Source organism: Dendrobates tinctorius, unplaced genomic scaffold (genome assembly GCF_039654945.1).
Source record: "Dendrobates tinctorius isolate UK_male_01 unplaced genomic scaffold, ASM3965494v1 ptg000028l, whole genome shotgun sequence".
Lineage (NCBI taxonomy): Eukaryota > Metazoa > Chordata > Amphibia > Anura > Dendrobatidae > Dendrobates > Dendrobates tinctorius.
Window position 1 is genome coordinate 61056229 of NW_027361696.1, and position 18525 is coordinate 61074753.

Sequence of the window (18525 nt, forward strand, 5' to 3'; positions counted from 1 at the left end):
AAAAACACACTCGTTCATGTGAAAGTGGGGTTCGGTAACGTCAGCTGATCCCCTGCTGTGTGGAGGGCAAAGTGTCCTGCTCCCTCCAAAGTCAAAATACCTCAGCTTTACACCTGGCTCCTAATAGGCCTCGGCCTGCACCATGATTGTCCCTGGGTTCCAACAACGCTAGTTGGTGTCCGGAAGTGCTGTCCACACAGAAAAACACACTCGTTCATGTGAAAGTGGGGTTCAGTAATGTCAGCTGATCCCCTGCTGTGTGGAGGGCAAACTGCTGCTGCCTCCAAATTGTAACTACTTCAGATTTAAACATTCTCTGATTTGGCCTCTGTCTCCACTCTGTCTCTAGTATTTCCCCTGACCTCCAACACCGCCAGTTCCTGCTCACAGTTGCCGTCCACGCATTCCACACTTGTTCCTGTGTTCCTGGTGTTCTGTAACGTGAGCTGATCCCCCAATGTGTGTCCGGCACTGTCTCCTGCGCTGTCCACCTTCCCACTGCAAGTGGTGGGAATGTGGACAGAGCAGGAGACATTGGCAGACAAACATCAGGGGATCTGCTGACATTACAGAACACCAGTAACACAGGAACACGTGTGGATTGGGCAGACGGCTACTGTACGCATAAACTGGCGGTGTTGGTAGTCACGTGAAATCCTGGAAACAGAGTGGAGACAGATGCCTAATTGGAGCACGTTGACAGTCTGTTGTAGCCTACAAACAATCTAAAACTACCACCAAGTAGGCCTCGGCCTACACCATTATTGTCCCTGGGCTCCAACAGCGCCAGTTGGTGCTCGGCAGTGTCTTTGGCACGGGGACTCCCTGTTGCCCAGCCTGGTTCCAGCACGCCTGCTGTTTCCTGGTAGTGTCAAGGTCACTATGCCACCAATCCGTTGTCCTGTCGTCTTGCGGCCGGGTTAGCCGACTCTACGGTGCCTGCAGTTTAGGTGACTCCTATGTGGGCTGCGGGAACTGGCACTGAAGGCTGGATCCGTAGTGCCAATGGGACATGGACCCCCTGTAGGACTGTGGGTTTCGGTAACTGCGGCCGGCTTGCGGCCTGGCTACTTTGCTTTGAATGGGTACCTTCTGCTACCCACCCGGGTTCCAGCACTGTCTGCTGGTTCTCGCCAGAGCCTTTGGCCTAGGTGCCTCCATCTCGGTATCCGAGGTCCTGCACTGTCAGCTGGTCCTTGGTAGTGCTTTCTAGCACAGGTACCTCCTGCCTAGTAACCGTGGTCCAGCATCGTCAGTTGGTCCTCGGTAGTGCCATTGGCTCTTGTTCCTTCTGCTACCCATCCGGGTGCCAGCACTGTCTGCTGGTTCTCGCCACAGCCTTTGGCCTAGGTGCCTCCATCTCGGTATCCGAGGTCCAGCACCGTCAGCTGGTCCTTGGTAGTGCTTTTTAGCACAGGTACCTTCTGCTTAGTAACCGTGGTCCAGCACCGTCAGTTGGTCCTCGGTAGTGCCATTGGCTCTTGTTCCTTCTGCTACCCATCCGGGTGCCAGCACTGTCTGCTGATTCTCACCACAGCCTTTGGCCTAGGTGCCTCCATCTCGGTATCCGAGGTCCGGCACCGTCAGCTGGTCCTTGGTAGTGCTTTTTAGCACAGGTACCTTCTGCTTAGTAACCGTGGTCCAGCACCGTCAGTTGGTCCTTGGTAGTGCCATTGGCTCTTGTTCCTTCTGCTACCCATCTGGGTGCCAGCACTGTCTGCTGGTTCTCGCCACAGCCTTTGGCCTAGGTGCCTCCATCTCGGTATCCGAGGTCCAGCACCGTCAGCTGGTCCTTGGTAGTGCTTTTTAGCACAGGTACCTTCTGCTTAGTAACCGTGGTCCAGCACCGTCAGTTGGTCCTCGGTAGTGCCATTGGCTCTTGTTCCTTCTGCTACCCATCCGGGTGCCAGCACTGTCTGCTGGTTCTCGCCACAGCCTTTGGCCTAGGTGCCTCCATCTCGGTATCTGAGGTCCAGCACCGTCAGCTGGTCCTTGGTAGTGCTTTTTAGTACAGGTACCTTCTGCTTAGTAACCATGGTCCAGCACCGTCAGTTGGTCCTCGGTAGTGCCATTGGCTCTTGTTCCTTCTGCTACCCATCCGGGTGCTGGTTCTCGCCAGTTTCTCAGCCTTCTTGTTCCTTCTGCTACATTTCCAAGATCAAGCTTTTAGAAATTGTCTTTGGTAATCCTTATTGATCTCCATGACGATGACCCTGATGATGACGACCCTGAAGACCACACCAAAGACCAGAAATATGACCCTAAATAATAAGACCAAGAGGACAAAGAACATGAAGACAACCACCAAGATACAGAACAAAAGACAGAAGAACAAGAAGCAGAAGAAGCAAAAGCAGAAGAACAGAAAGCAGAAGAACATTAAGCATAAGACAAAAAATCAGCATAGAAGAAATCAAAATTATAAGCAGAAGAAGACTAAGCAGTAAATGGGGGTGAGTCCGTTCCTCCTCGTGGTGCCCCTGGAAAATGCCTGCTGCTGCAGGCCAAACTGAACGCGGACAAATCCTGTTGTAAATCTTTTGTGACAGGCAGAACGTAAGGTGTAATCTTATAACTTTTATAGATAAGTACTACAGGAATGCCTGTCACCGGCTCATAGATATTAAGCACCACAGTCCTATTTGACACCGTGATTATCAGGTACATATATATAACCTGTAATATTAGCAGGTTCTGATTCATTTAGAGGGCTGTGGATGTCGATTAAGCTCGGAATTTATATCCGGTGTTTTATTCCCAATTGCCTTGGGTTTATTGATCCTAGATGCGGTCAAGTCTAATGGCCTTCTTGTTTTCTATGTAACCAGCTATCTAGTCATTGACATTTAACTGTGGTTACTGGATACTAGGTGTGGCTTATTGTAGCACTGGTTAAGTTGTTATTCCATAGAAACTAAGCAGCACAGAGCTATTTAAAGCTAGGCCTATCAGATACACCCACTTAACTGGTATATAAACAAAGTGCTGCTTCATTTGAGGGTTTTTGATGCCAATCTAGCTTAAGATTTGTGCTTGGTGTTTGTGTTCCCAAATTTCTGGGCTTACTGATAGACAGGCATTATCAAAACAATATTTTTCTATCAATCCTCAATTGCTAAAGTTACGCATATTATTCTGTTTCTCGTCACTATTCCATTTTGAGTGATATACCAGAGCTATTGGGGAACAGCCCAGGAGGCACTTTATAAGTATTAAAATGAGCCAAAAAACTAACAAAGCAAGACAGCAAAGAGACAAATCCTCACGTAAACAAGACACGACAGAATTGGACGAGGCTATATGCGCTGGTCCTCCTTCCTCCCCTAAAAGAAACACTAAATTTTCAATTGGACAAAAAGGTGATACTCATACTTTAATGATACAGGAGTTGGAAAATATTCAATCAGAAATGGATACCTCTGTTAAAAGAAAATCTAAAAGAGATGAGTCCAGGGGGGAGGGTAAATCTGTACTGTCAGATGAGGAAGAACATTATGAGGCTTCCCCGTCTCGGAGTCCAGACAAAAGTAGGCCTAGAATAGACCTTAACTATGCAGCTGAAGAAACTGGTATTAGTGATCATGGAGGTCTAGAAGATATCCAGGCATCTGAGAAGGGGGCCTCTGAAAAATATATCAGAGACTTAATTCTAGCATTAAATAAAAGCGTTGAGACTTCTATAGATAAGCATGTCAGCCGTTTACAAACCAACCTAGACACAATTACCACTAGGTTGGATAAAAACGACAAAAAAATAGAAGCCCTTGGAAAGTCCTCTGTCTCCCTCCAAAATCAACAAACTAATGCCCAAAAAGAAATCCTCTTTTTACGAAGTAAATTGGCAGATCTAGAGGACCGTAGTAGAAGGAACAACATTAAATTGAGAGGAATCTCGGAAAAAATTAACCAGCACAGTTTACAAAAGTATGTCAAAGAGATTTTGACTAAAATACTGCCTTCTGTCCCTGAGGTTGAACTAATGATAGATAGAATCCACAGACTCCCGCGCCCTGTATCTATCTCGGCTGAGCTCCCTAGAGATACTATTTTAAGATTCCACTTTTATTCTACCAAAGAAAAATTCTTAAATTACCTCAGAACTAATAAACACCTTCCCCATCCCTATGATCACATCAAATCATACGCAGACCTTTCAAAGGAAACTATCCAAACAAGGAAAGGATTCAATGAAGTTACAACAATACTGAGGAAGAAAGGTGTGGTCTATAGGTGGGGGTTTCCTACTAAGCTATTGATAAATCAAGGTGGTAGGGTCATAATAATTTTATCTCCACAAGAAGGGAAACATTTTATTGAAACCTTGGATAAGAGAAATGAGGCTCCAGGGTGAAAAATATAAACTTGAACTGTTTTAATACTTACATTTTGTGAAATGCAAAGGCTTCCTACGGAGTTACACAAACTTTTCCCATTTTTAGGAAGTTTACCCAGGAGTTTGGTATTTTCTTCCTGTTTACGTTTTTATTTATATTTTCTGTATTGTTTTAGAGTTATGGTTAAGATACTGACATTCAATGTGAGAGGATTAAATAGTCCGGTCAAGAGATATCTCACGTGGAGAGAGATTAGGAGCAGCAAAGCAGACATCATCTGTCTCCAAGAGGTGAAGCTAGCCAGGGAAGGACACCCTAAATTCGAAAATAAAAATTTCCCACATATATTTAAATCTCTAAATGAGAAGAAAAGAGCAGGGGTTATGGTTTTAATTAAAAACACAGTTTCATTCGAAATTATCAGTGAGTACTCTGATTGCGCAGGCAGATATTTGATACTTATCTGCTTGATTGACAATCAACTAACAACACTTGTGAACATTTATGCTCCCTGTAATGGACAAATTCGTTTCTTCAATGGCCTGGACAAAAAAATACAAGAAGTAAAAAGAGGTGCCACCGTCTTAGTAGGCGATTTCAATATTGTTCCAGATGGTTCATTAGACTCTACTTCTCCCACTAGATCCTCATTCCCTCAACTCAAGCAGTGGCTTTGTAATCATGAATATTTAGATGCTTTTAGGTGTCTCAACACTTCATCTTTGGAATATACTTACTTTTCAGAGGCACACAAATCTTTTTCTAGAATCGATTTATTTTTAACAGACACATTTTCAATATCAAAATTTAAAAAAATAGAAATTCTACCCAAAACATTTTCAGATCACTCCCCAATGGTTGCTGAAGTTTCTCTTGGTAGATCGGCCAAATTTAGATCCCAATGGAGATGTGATTCATCTCTCCTATTCAACCCAAATCAAAAAAAGGAAATAGAATTGGCTTTAAACAACTATTTTATTGAGAATGACATTAACAATACATGCCCATTTACTTTATGGAATGCTCACAAAGCAGTGATCAGAGGTGTAATGACCCATCTAGCCTTCAAAAAAAAAAAAATAAATAAAGAAAAATTACATAAAATACAATCAGACCTAAAAAATCTAGAAGAAATCTTACAAAAATCAGCTCACCCACCACCCAATATCCATTCGGAAATCCTAAAATTAAGATTAGATCTGAGATCGGAGTTATTCAACGAATACGATAAGTATGCTAATTCCATGAGGTCCAACTTTTATTCATCATACAACAAACCGACTAAATTAATGGCACAAAAATTCAGAACAATTAGAATCAAAAGTAGAATTAATAGAATTAAACATGACGGCTCCATACTAGAACACCCCAAGAAAATCGTAGATGCCTTTGCAGAATATTATTTTTCTATCTATAATCTAAATTCAGATCAGGAAACACATCAACCTGATAGCCAAGGAATTGATGATTTCCTTACATCTTTAAACTTGCCTAAGGTTACCACCCAACAATTATTAAATCTAGAGGCCCCCTTTTCTGCGTCGGAAGTTTCAGAAGCTATTAAATCACTTAAAAAGAAAAAAGCTCCGGGACCCGATGGATATACTAATGAATATTACCAAACCTTCGAATCTATTTTAACCCCCTATTTGGTCCAAGTTTTTGATAAAGCATCTTTGTCCGGCGCATTTCCACCTGAGATGTTACGGGCCAACATAATACTAATACCCAAGCCCAAAGGCGACCTGGAGTCAGTTAAAAATTACAGACCCATTTCATTAATAAACACAGATGTCAAATTATTTTCAAAAATTATAGCAAATAGACTAAAAAACATCCTCCCAAGTATTATCCATAAAGATCAGCTTGGATTCATCGAGGGACGCCAGACAATTGACGGTACTAGGAGAACACTGAATCTGATAAATTTCATCAAGAAGAAAAAAATCCCTTCACTCCTTCTGGCTTTAGACGCGGAAAAAGCCTTCGATAGGGTTAATTGGGAGTTCCTAAAAGCAACCTTAGATAAATTCGGCTTTAGTAACAAAATAATAAAGACAATAATGGCACTGTATTCAAATCCTTCTGCAAATGTTTACGCAAATAGTCACCTTTCTGACCAAATTAAGATAACTAATGGAACCAGACAGGGATGCCCACTTTCCCCCCTTTTGTTTGCGCTGATAATGGAGCCCCTAGCGGAAGCAATAAGAGCTAATAATGAAATCCGTGGAATACAGATGGGTGACAACCAATCTAAGATTGGCCTTTTCGCTGATGACATTATACTAAGTCTGTCGAATCCATTGAACTCAATCAAAGCGGTCTTATCAACTATTGAAAGTTTTTCTAGGATTTCATTCTACAAAATAAACGAGACCAAATCGAAAATACTAGATTTTTTTCTTAATGATTTTACTATCTCAAACATTAAAAAGATTTCCAGGTTTGATTGGGAAAAAGAAGATATTTTTTATTTAGGTATCTCTATAACCAGAAACTTTAAAAAAACAGTGGAGACAAACATGCAGAATATTATTAAAAAAACACAAAACGAACTAAACAGTCTCTCGAGCCAGGAAATATCATGGGTAGGCAGAACAATTTTATTTAAATTCTTTACCCTTCCAAAAATCCTTTATACCTTCAGAGCAATCCCATTATTTATCCCACTAAAGAATCTCAGAAAGCTCCAATCCATTATAAACAAATTCATATGTAACAAGAAAAGAGCAAGGGTGGCATCACACATCTTAACTAGAAGTAAACTAAATGGGGGCCTAGCTCTCCCAAATATGATTAATTATTACTATGCAAATCTTATCAAACAATCCTTTTTTTGGATAAATACAAACAACGCTCCAGCATGGGTAGACTTGGAGAAGCATTCCAATAAAAACAAAACTCTTTTAAAGACAATCCTGGAATGTCTTACGTCATCCTCCCCTTCACATTTTGATTCCCCAACAATTTCCGCAACCCTTTCAGCATGGAAACAACTAGCTAAACCCCAAATTAAGAACAATCAGAGCCAAAGGTTTGTTCAGTTGAAAAATGTTCCTATAAAATTTCTCGGTCTGTTAGTGGAGAAGGAAATTCCGACAGATTGGAATAAAATAGGTATTAAGGTGATAGGGGACTTGTACGATGGGAAGGAATTTTTAAGCAACGAAACATTAAAGACTCAAAAAAATTTTTCTTCCCAGGATTTCACTCTCCTTTCTCTACTAAAAAAACACATATTAAAATTTATGAGGAAAAAATCATATATAACGGACTCTACTAGTCTGCTACTTTGTAACCCTAATGTTAAACTCCACTGGAGATTGAGAAATATCTACGACTTCTTAAATGGTTCTGAGGATTTAGAGAAAACTCCATATATGTTAAAATGGGAGAATGATATTAACATTTCTGTCTCTATGGAACAATGGAAACAGGCCTTTAAAAGGACATATTCATCCAATATTTGCGCATCTCTACATGAGTCCTTCTATAAAATGATATCTAGATGGTACTTCACGCCATTAAAGTTAGCCAGAATATTCCCTGGCAGATCTCCAGAATGCTGGAGAGACTGCGGATTTATAGGTTCAATTTTACATATTTTCTGGGAATGTCCTAATATTAGACCTCTATGGTTGGAAATTTCTAGGTTAATTAATGAGGTGACAAAACAAAAAATAACCCTGACACCACAAATGGCACTATTGTCCTTAAATCTTGATGAGATCCATCCTTCCCATATCCCAACAGTCATTCATTTATTTCTTATAACAAAGAATGCCATAGCATCTCTATGGAATGAAAATGCAACACCTAAACTCTGCGATATTACAGATAAAATATCCCTGCACTGTTCATATGAAAAAAGTCATGCTTTGGCAAATAACTATTTCACAACATTTAGTAAAAGATGGAAATCCTGGATGTGCTTCGCCTCAGGTCAAAATTTACCTGAAATCGCTTGCTCCTGATCTCTCCTATTTTGTGATTCAGTTAATTGGTTATATTATTTTATATAAGCGAACATTTCCCTCTCTAAACAGAAATAAAGATATATAAACACTACTCTAGTTTAATGTAGGAATATTAAGTTGTACCTCTAATATATAACTACTGTTAAGGTATAGGTATAGGTATTGTATTAAATGTAGGACTATCTAGTTGTACTTCTACTATACTACTACTGTTATGGTATATAATATTTATTTATTTGAATCTCCTACTGTATAAACTCAAGGCATTACAATACTGCTATATTTGCATACCCTACGGCTGTAGGCATGATGTAAAATACTACTGTTAACTTTATGAAAAACTTAATAAAGTTGTTTGAAAAGGAATGCCTGTCACCATAAGAAAATGAAGAAAAAGAAGAATAGGAAGAAGATGAAGAAATAGCATATGAAAATTAATAATAGCTGAATAAGAAGAATATGAAGAATGGAAAAAAAAATTAATGGGAAGAAGGTGAAGAAGAAGATGAATAAGGTGAAGAAAAAGTTGATGAAAAAAATGCTACTGCTGCGGATCATGAAGGAGAAAGTGTGGGAGAAGTACAAAAGAAGGTGAAGAGCATGGAAGTTGCGAAACATACATATCTGACTAAATATAAAAAAGTTAACATAGTCAATATCTTTTTAACTCCGAACGTCTTGAAAAAAAAAATTGGAATTAATGCTATGCCATGTGATTTGAATAAACCACTATGCTTTTAATGTCTCCACCACCTCCCACAATACATTCTACATGATTCTTATTTGTTTTCAATTATGTAGAATTAGCCAACAAGGAAATAAAGGCTTTTTTTTAATTCCGATACCGGAAGTCCCATTGACTTGAATGGGACTTCCGATATCGGAATCGGCGATACCCGATATTTTTTTCGTATCGGGCGATACCATCCGATACGATATTTTTGGGTATCGAACGGTATCGCTCAACACTAGTAAGGAGACATTCCACCACTGAACCCACTACAGATCACCAGACATGCAAGACCACGTTAAAGAGAAGTTGCATGGTGCATGCCCCACCCAAGCCTTTGACACTGAAGATATCTGAAGATAGTATAGCATTTTGTCAGCTATCCTTATCAGTGTCAGACTTGAATGGACTGGACTGGTGATATATAAAGGTTGCAAATTTCCTGTCCTAGAGATTGATTCTTGTAGGAGTGGTGGGACTCACACAGATCGAATAATTATGATCTATCTAGTGGATATGCAGCAACTTATTCAGGTTGTGATATCCCTTGTACACAGTGTACAAAACAGAGTAAGACAACAGCATCAGGGTCTTCAAAAGTAAGTCAAAATAAGGTTTATTTCAACTCCACATAGTGCATGACACTTCCGATCAACAATGAGCCTTTCTCATTTCCTCCATCATATTTTTGAAGACTTTCCAAAAGTCAAAAGGCTACTTTTTAAAGGGGATCATGAACTATAATAGGGCTGATGATAAGGGGATGGCAAATCCATATGAACACCCTATAACAAGGCGAGCACCCAAATAGAAGCAAAGATCAAAAGATCAGTGCAAAGGTGCAAAGTAAATGGAATTCAGTGCAAAAGCATGAAGATTAAAAGAAAAAATGCACCAAAAGAATTCAATAATAAAAATAGTATAAAGCTTTATTGAAAAAGACAATACTAAAAACATAGATATGCAGAGTTGTGACAGTGGTAAGCTAAAAGGTAGAACCACACAGAGACCCAGGATAGGAATCAGGCTTGTACATTATAAATCATTACACACAAAAGTGCAAGTGCATATGTGCAAATATCAAAGACCCATATAGGAAACCAAAACAAACGGTCACACTGAAGACAAAGGGTATGATACAGGAGTCAAAGAAGGCTGTATACCATTACAAAGACATGAGAATACCATAAAAAGAATGTGTGAATAGTAACATGTTGCTAGCCGGAAAACATACCTGAGATACAGTGGTGTCACCCACCCCAACGCGCGTTTCCGCACCATGCCTTCTTCCGGGGGAGTGGCATCAATGAGTGATCAGGGCTTTAAATATACCAAGGGGAAAATCAAAATGACCAGTACATAGGATAATACCGCTGTATACTATTGGCACATGTGACACCGGTCAAGTCCGGAAATCGGCGTCACTGAGAGAGTCACCCTCCGAGCAGGTACGCGTCACAAGTCCACTCCCCCTGCCATCATGTGAGTGGGGCCATGAACGCGGACACAGCAAGGCAGGGGTGGAGATGCCGTCAGTGGCGCCAAGCAATCAGACACCAGCGCACATGCGCAGCAGCAAGCAAATAATAAAAATGGAATGTTCATCCGCAGTGAGAACAAGAGTGGCAATGTGAGCATACACAGTATCATATAAAAACATATTAAAAACAGTAATAAAGAGGCAGTGCAAGGATTTATACAGGCAAAAATAATAATAGTAGTTATGCATAGATCCATTAAACAATATTAAAGTGATAACATGCACTTAGTTCAATTATACCATTGTATAAATACAATAGTGAACTAATATCAAAGTGAACAATACTAAGATAAAACAAATAAATAATTATACAAGACGGATTACAACCACATAGATATAGAAGTGCAATACTGTAAATACAGTGCAAGAATTGCACAAGCTAAAAATATAATAATTATACAAAGATCCACTTAAGGAATAATCAAGTGATGACATGCATATAATGCAAAAATAGCTTATAAGAGTGCATACAATACAAAAGCAAACCTATACCATAATAGGTAAGTGTAAAACAAAAAAGTCCAAAAATGGATACATATTCAAGATAAAAGGAAAAAAGAAAAAAATGAAAAAAAAATGCGAAGAGCTGGATATACATTTCAAGAGATGCTGGTAGAAGTCACAAATCCATCAGGAAACGCGAGTTGGGGTGGGAGGCACCACTGTATCTCAGGTATGTCTTCAGGCTAGTGGCATGTTACTATTCACACATTCTTTTTATGGTATTCTCGTGTCTTTTTGTAGTGGTATACAGCCTTCTTTGACTCGGTATCATACTGTCTTCAGTGTGACCGTTTGTTTTGGTCTCCTACAGTATATGGGTCTTTGATATTTGCACATATGCACATGCACTTTTGTGTGGAATGATTTATAATGTACAAGCCTGATCCCTATCCTGGGTCTCTGTGTGGTTTCACCTTTTGGCTTACCACTGTCACATCTCTGCAGATCTATGTTTTTACTACTGTCTTTTTCAATAAAGCTTTACACTATTTTAATTATTGAATTCTTTTGGTGCGTTTTTTTCTTTTGAACTTCAAATCCAAATGAAGTAGAGTCCATGAACTCACCTCCTTGGCAATGTCGTAAATTAAGGGAAACCAACATGACAAACATGGTGGCCCTGGGCTGCCATTGGAAATGGACAAACCATTGATTCTCCTCTTGATTTTCATTTGATGTTTATTTTCCCAACATTTACACATCACTTATTGTAATAGTGTGATATGGCCCTGCGGGATTGGTTATTAGTAATTATCTCCATTTAATACAATCACTGGAGGTTGAAAGGTGATGACTAGTCAATGGTAATATCCCTGTGACTCGGTGATTATCACAGTGGCGGGACTGATGAATTAGTTTGCAGCTGTGTATGCTGAAGTACAAATTATACATAATGAGCCACTTCAGCCCTCGCTTATGTGTGGATGTGCAAGTATACTTAATCATGGGTTAATGGAGGGCAGTGTTTTGTCTGGCTCAATTAATGATATTTTAGAAGGTTATCACATATCACTACTGCAATCCTCACGGCCTTCCAAGCTTTTTTCGCCATTGCAAGAGAGACATGGAAACATTACTTTACACAGAAGCTCTAAAAATCTGTGCATACCTAAAAAGAAATACTAATGAAAACAAGGACCTTTAAAGGTACGCTTTCGGTGGTCCCTACTGACAAGCAATACACCAGCTGGTGGTGTAGCTAACTGGGTGCAGAAGTTACAACTACACTCAAGTTCTGGTGACTGACTGGGTGCACTAAGGTGTGAGGAAACGGGGGGTCGGCGGGCGCCCAGGTTCACTAGCCGGAACCACATGGACCAGGGATCGTCCCTCCTAATGCCCGTTCTCCCATTAACGTGGGCATAGCTCTACTCAGACACCGCAGAGTGGGGGTAAAACAGTGTGGCAATGTTTATTGAACCACAAAACAGGCAGATAACACATAGAACAGTCCCAGCAAAATTCCCCAAGGTGGTGCACATTATAGAGTCTCACCCTTTCACTGACCAGTCGGGATAATGGCAGATGTTACGTCAGAGCTCCCACGGTCGCTACTCCACCTGTGGTACACACACAGAGAGGAGGTAACGACAAGCGTAGGAAGATAATAGTCCATTGAGTCCATACAAGGAACAAAGCCATTGACACGAGAGTTACCACCTGGCATATCCGAACATCTCCATGTAGCCAGGCGACCAGTCGGTCCCAATCTTGGCTTTCTCCAAACATATCCAAAGCTTACCGATGGTTAATGGAGCAGATCTGTCTTCTTCCAACCGGAGCCGAAAACCTCTAGGTTGTTTCCTATAGAATGATAGATCCATGTCCCTCGTGATGGTGCCATGATGAATTGGCTGCAGTCCTGTCTCTCGTCCGTTGGGTGTTTTGCAGAATGTCCGACTGTGTCCAGTCTCTCTGTCTCGGAGTCTCTTTTTGTACATTGGCTTTTATGGTATTTTTAGATTTACCCAGTGTCCTTCAGTCCACCCTCACAGATAAGGAGAAGAATGGTGAGGACCAAGATGCCTTGTTTGATTATGTAATCTATTTGCATAGATTTTCCTCCTCTGTTTTACAATCAACAAACCATCTGGGCTATACAATGTATAATTAGAATATCAAGGATGAGAGCACACTATTTTATATCAAATATCAGCTTACAAGTCAATATTCCAGGCATACACAAACAAAAGTCTGCTTTCTTGACTAACCAAAAATCATCACTTAAATCCAAAAGCCAACATACAGATAAAAAGTCCATTCTTCTTGGTTTGCTAAGCAGAGTAATCTGGGTGATTAAGATATAATCTGGTTTCTTCGCATAAGGTGTGAAAGTAGTATGGTTAGAGATGAACAAAAAGATTTGCTCTACCTAGTCTGAAATCCATTGTGAACTTTCTTGGCCACAATTTGAATGCAGCCAGAGACTTCTTACGTAGCCACATCAGTTCTTCTGCTTTGCACTATTGAGGGGCAAACACCCTGGAACACGTTTCTGCAAATTGAGTTTCTGGTTTGGCTTATCCAAAGTCATGTGGCAAAGCTTGTTAAAGGGTCATTATTGACTTTTAGGGTTGCCATATCCAATCCATGGCACTAGAGTCTTCTTCCTTCTGAAGAGGTTATTGGCATCCCACGGCAATTTTTATGGAATTACTTGCAGTTCCTTATTGAGTCAGGACAATGGCTCATTTTTAGTACAGGGGAACAGTGACTTTGATTAAATTCCAGGAGGCACAGTCATTTCTTTTAATTCTGAGGTCACCTTGGCTTCATTTTATTCAGGAGTTACAGAGGCTTTTTTTCATTCATTGGGGAGCCCGCATTCACTGCAGGCTCCAGAAAGATAGCCCCGATCTCCTTCCACAGATGTGACCTGTGCAGCTCAGGTGGCATGCCCAGGACACAGCTAAGACAGTCATAATACAAGTGATGCGGTGACCGGCCGACCTCAATCTCTTATGCCCAGGGGCTGTCGTGTGTGAGGTATGCTTGTTGTGCTCAGACACTTACACACCTCCTAATGAAAATGGTAGCCCCCAGTGGCTAAAGTAAAAATTTAGAAATAAGTAATGTTGTACATTTAGTTTTGCATTAAAAATAATTGATTATTTAAGAAATGATTATTAATGCAAAATAAAAAATTGCGTCACCTTCCCTTTACGGGCCATGGCGGCATCAGTGAAATTCAAGGGACACAGTAGCTTTATTGTAGTTCAAAGGGCACCGTGGCTTCATATTTAATCAGTTGGGCAAAATTGCTCCATTTTATTTTCATGGGACACAGTGGTATCATTTTTGTTCAGAGGGCACAAAGGCTTCATTTTTATTCAAGAGAAAGGCACAGTAGCAAATTTTTTGTTCATGTGTCACAATGGCAAATTATATTTTTTGGGGGGAGGGCTCATAGGCTAAGATAATATTTAGTGGTCATGGTGACTAATCACTTATTTAGTAGGCACAGCAAGGAGCATATCGTGGGGTGTATTTGTCTTAACTATCAGGAACACCGCACTGAACTTGCTCACTGAGCCAGTGCGCGTGTCCTGAGTAAAGCAAACTGTGCTCAAAGATACCTGTGGAGCGGGCAGCAGCCGAGTAGGTGCGTATTTCAGAACAGCAGGATCTGAGGCACGTGACTGCTGGGGGCGTGGCGTAAACTCCAGAGAGCTAGGAGCTGCAAGAGAACTCCTAGGAGGGTAACTGCGAGACAAAGTTACCAAGGGGCATAGACAGGGAGGATAGTCAGGACGTAGCCAATGACTCATACACAAAGAGGGTAGCGCAGTACAGAATCAACAGACAAACTCACAACGGGGAACAGAACCGGGTCAGAACCATATAAACAAGCTATAACAACGAACAGGCACAGGCACACAGAGGTCACCACACTCGGCCAAAGGCAAAAGTATAACTGACAGGGATTGGAGCTTCCCAGGGGTTTAAGAAGCTCTCCTAGAACCAAAAAGAGGCCACAATCATAAACCCCAGGTGTGCAGGTCAAAACCTGCACTGAGCTCCAGACATTAACCCCTGACGTGCAGCTCAAAACCCTGCACTGGGATCATGACAGTACCCCCCTCTCAACGGGGGGCCTCTGGACCCCCAGGCTTCCCCGGGTACTTGGCATGGAAAGCCCGAACCAGGCGATCTGCATGTACAGAGCGAGCAGGGACCCATGAGCGCTCCTCTGGTCCATATCCCTTCCAGTGGATCAGGTACTGCAAAGAGCGGTGCACCCGCCGAGAGTCCACAATATGTCCGACATCATACTCCAATTGACCCTCCACCAGCACTGGAGGAACAATGGGCTCGGAGTCCTCTTTGACAGACCCTATGGATTTCAACAGAGATTTATGGAACACATTGGATATTTTTAAGGAGGCGGGGAGACGCAACCTATATGCTACTGGGTTGACTATCTCCATAATCTCATACGGACCAATGAACTTTGGTCCCAACTTAGCTGATGGTACCTTTAAGTTGATGTTACGTGTAGAAAGCCAAACCTTCTCTCCCACCTGAAACATGTCTCCCGAGGCTCTCTTTTTGTCAGCAAAATATTTGTACCTCCCCTGGGCCCGAGAGATATTATGCTGGACTTCAGCCCAGAGGTTTTTTAACCGTTGAACGGACCCCTCTACCCCTGGACAACTGGAATCCACCCGTGAAAATTCCCCAAAATGCGGATTAAACCCATAGTTAATCAGGAATGGGGACATGTTGGTGGACTGACTCACCCGGTTGTTAAAAGCGAATTCCACCAACGGTAACGCATCACACCAATCCTCCTGTCTGGCGGAGGTCAGACACCTGAGAATTTGCTCCAGGGATTGATTGGTGCGTTCTGTCTGACCATTACTGTCCGGGTGATATGCCAAGAAGGAGAGTGAGATGCCCAATTTCATACAGAACGCCCTCCAAAATTTGGCCACAGACTGCACACCTCTGTCAGACACCACATTCAGGGGTACCCCATGCAATCGGACCACATGCTGCACAAACAACCTTGACAATGTTTCTGCTGAGGGTAATGCTGCCAAGGGAATGAAATGGGCCTGTTTAGAAAACCTATCCATCTCCACCCAGATCACGGTATTGCCCCTGGAAGGTGGAAGGCCGGTAATAAAATCCAAGGAAAGATGAGTCCATGGCCTATCAGGAACCGGTAAAGGTATGAGTTCCCCAGCCAGCCGGTTATGCGAGCTTTTGGAACGCACACACACACCACAAGCAGAAACAAATTTCTTGACATCGGACCTTAGTGAAGGCCACCAAAAACCCCTGGCTACTGCCTCTCTAGTGGCCGTGATACCTGGATGAGCACTCAGCCTAGACTCATGAAACTTCTGCAGAAGTCTAGGCCGCAATAAATCTGGAACAAACAATTTATCCCCTGGCCTGGTTGCCAGAACTAGGGCCTGAGTACTTAGAATTTCTTGTTCCAACTCAGATGAGACCCCCACCACTACCACCCCTGGGGGAAGAATGGAGGATGGCTGCTCGAGGGGAGACACCTGGTCAAAACTTCTGGACAGGGCATCCGCTTTAACATTTTTGGACCCCGGTCGAAAAGTAATGGAGAACTGAAATCGTGAAAAAAAAGTGACCAACGGGCTTGTCTAGGAGTAAGCCTCTTAGCAGATTCAAGGCATGCCAAATTTTTGTGATCCATGACAACCGTTATAGGGTGAGCCGCCCCTTCCAAAAAGTGCCTCCATTCCTCAAACGCCAGCTTGATCGCAAAAAGTTCTCTATTGCCTACATCATAGTTTCTCTCGGCTGAAGAGAACTTCTTGGAGAAGAAGGGTCTGAGAGTGGTAAGGGTGGCCAGACCCTGGGACAGCACTGTCCCCACCCCCACCTCAGAAGCATCCACCTCCACAATGAATGGTTTGGACGGGTCTGGTTGGACTAACACAGGGGCAGACATGAAACATTTCTTAATAGCTGAGGACTCCTTAGCGAGTACAGACCAATTTTTTACATCAGCGCCCTTCTGGGTAAGATCCGTGAGTGGTTTAACCACTTTTGAGAAACCTTTAATGAATTTCCGATAATAGTTAGCAAATCGTAAGAAGCGCTGGAGCCCCTTGAGATCTCGAGGATGAACCCAGTCAGCGATCGCCAGCACCTTCTTAGGATCTGGGACGCCCTCACACTCAGGGCTGTGGGGTACTCGGTATCGGGCCCGATGAGCTTCAATGGGAGATGTCACGGCAGCTGGGACCCGGCCCGTGGCCATGGGCGCCCATCGTAAAAGGGGAATGTTCAGTGTGCTTATGATGAGTGATTCGTGACGCCACCTGTGGTGTTCGGCAATAGAGATGTAAGCCAACGCTGCAGACAGATCCTCTGGGACAGATGGTGTGGTGCAGCAGTGATGGTATAGCCCTCCACAGGCAGGGCTGTATTCCCAGGGCAGTGTAGGTGAAGTGACACGTAGATGGTGTAGTGTCAGGCGCAAGGGATGTAGCAGTGCTGGGCAGGTTGGCGCAGGAATAAGTGGAGAACACCAGGGCATGTAGTTCCAAAGCTTTACTCACAGTCTGTTGCAGGTGCAGGTGCCCGCATCCGTGCCGTGTCCTCCAGGTCAGGAGATCAGCCAACTTCCAGGCAAGAAGAGGTACTCCTTTCCAACACTCCGCCAACATATGTGCCTTTTCTGAACGTCTCCTCTTATAGCGCCTTTGAATGAAGTACTCCTAGTACTGAGTTACATTGAAGTTCCTCCTGTCAGATGTTCCTATGAACTCTACTTGTACGGCAGACAGCTGTAGCCTGGTTCGGGGACTCCTTGCTACCAAGTCCCGGCTCACTAATATGTAGCTGTTGTGCCCCCAAGTCTTGAGTGGGAATAAAGTGGTCACTACTTCTATTCCTCCGGTGTCTGCTGCAGGACCATTAGTATCCGTACAACCTCGGGGACCGTACCCCGGCCTTGCGCTTAGAACTTGAAAAGGGTTCTCCTCTAAACCTGGTCCTTGTTCTCTTATTCTCCTTATGTTCCTTGCTAATCCTTCTTTCTTATGGAGAATCAAGCTTCCTTTCTCTGTCTCTTTCCTGTGCCAGCAGACCCAGATCACTGTGGCCTGCTGCAGCACTTCCTTCTTCCATCCCTCTCCCGGGGATCTTCTCTGTCTCACACTCTGTCCTTCAACATTCTCACTCACTGACTGAGTGAAAAACTGACTGACTCAACTCTTCCCGCTCTTTTATGTGAACTAAACTCCACCCACTTCCCAGCATGTTTCTTGTTCCAAGCAGGTTGCCACCAAGGGGTGCTATGCTACACTCCAAGCAGGGAGCCGCCGAAGGTGCTTTGCTACACTACTTTGTGGTGTGGGGTGCAGGTGTTGGAGCTTGGTCAGGTGTCTCCACCTTACCTGGATGGTGGGGCACCACACCTCAGGAGGTGGTGCAGTACCTCTGTGGTGA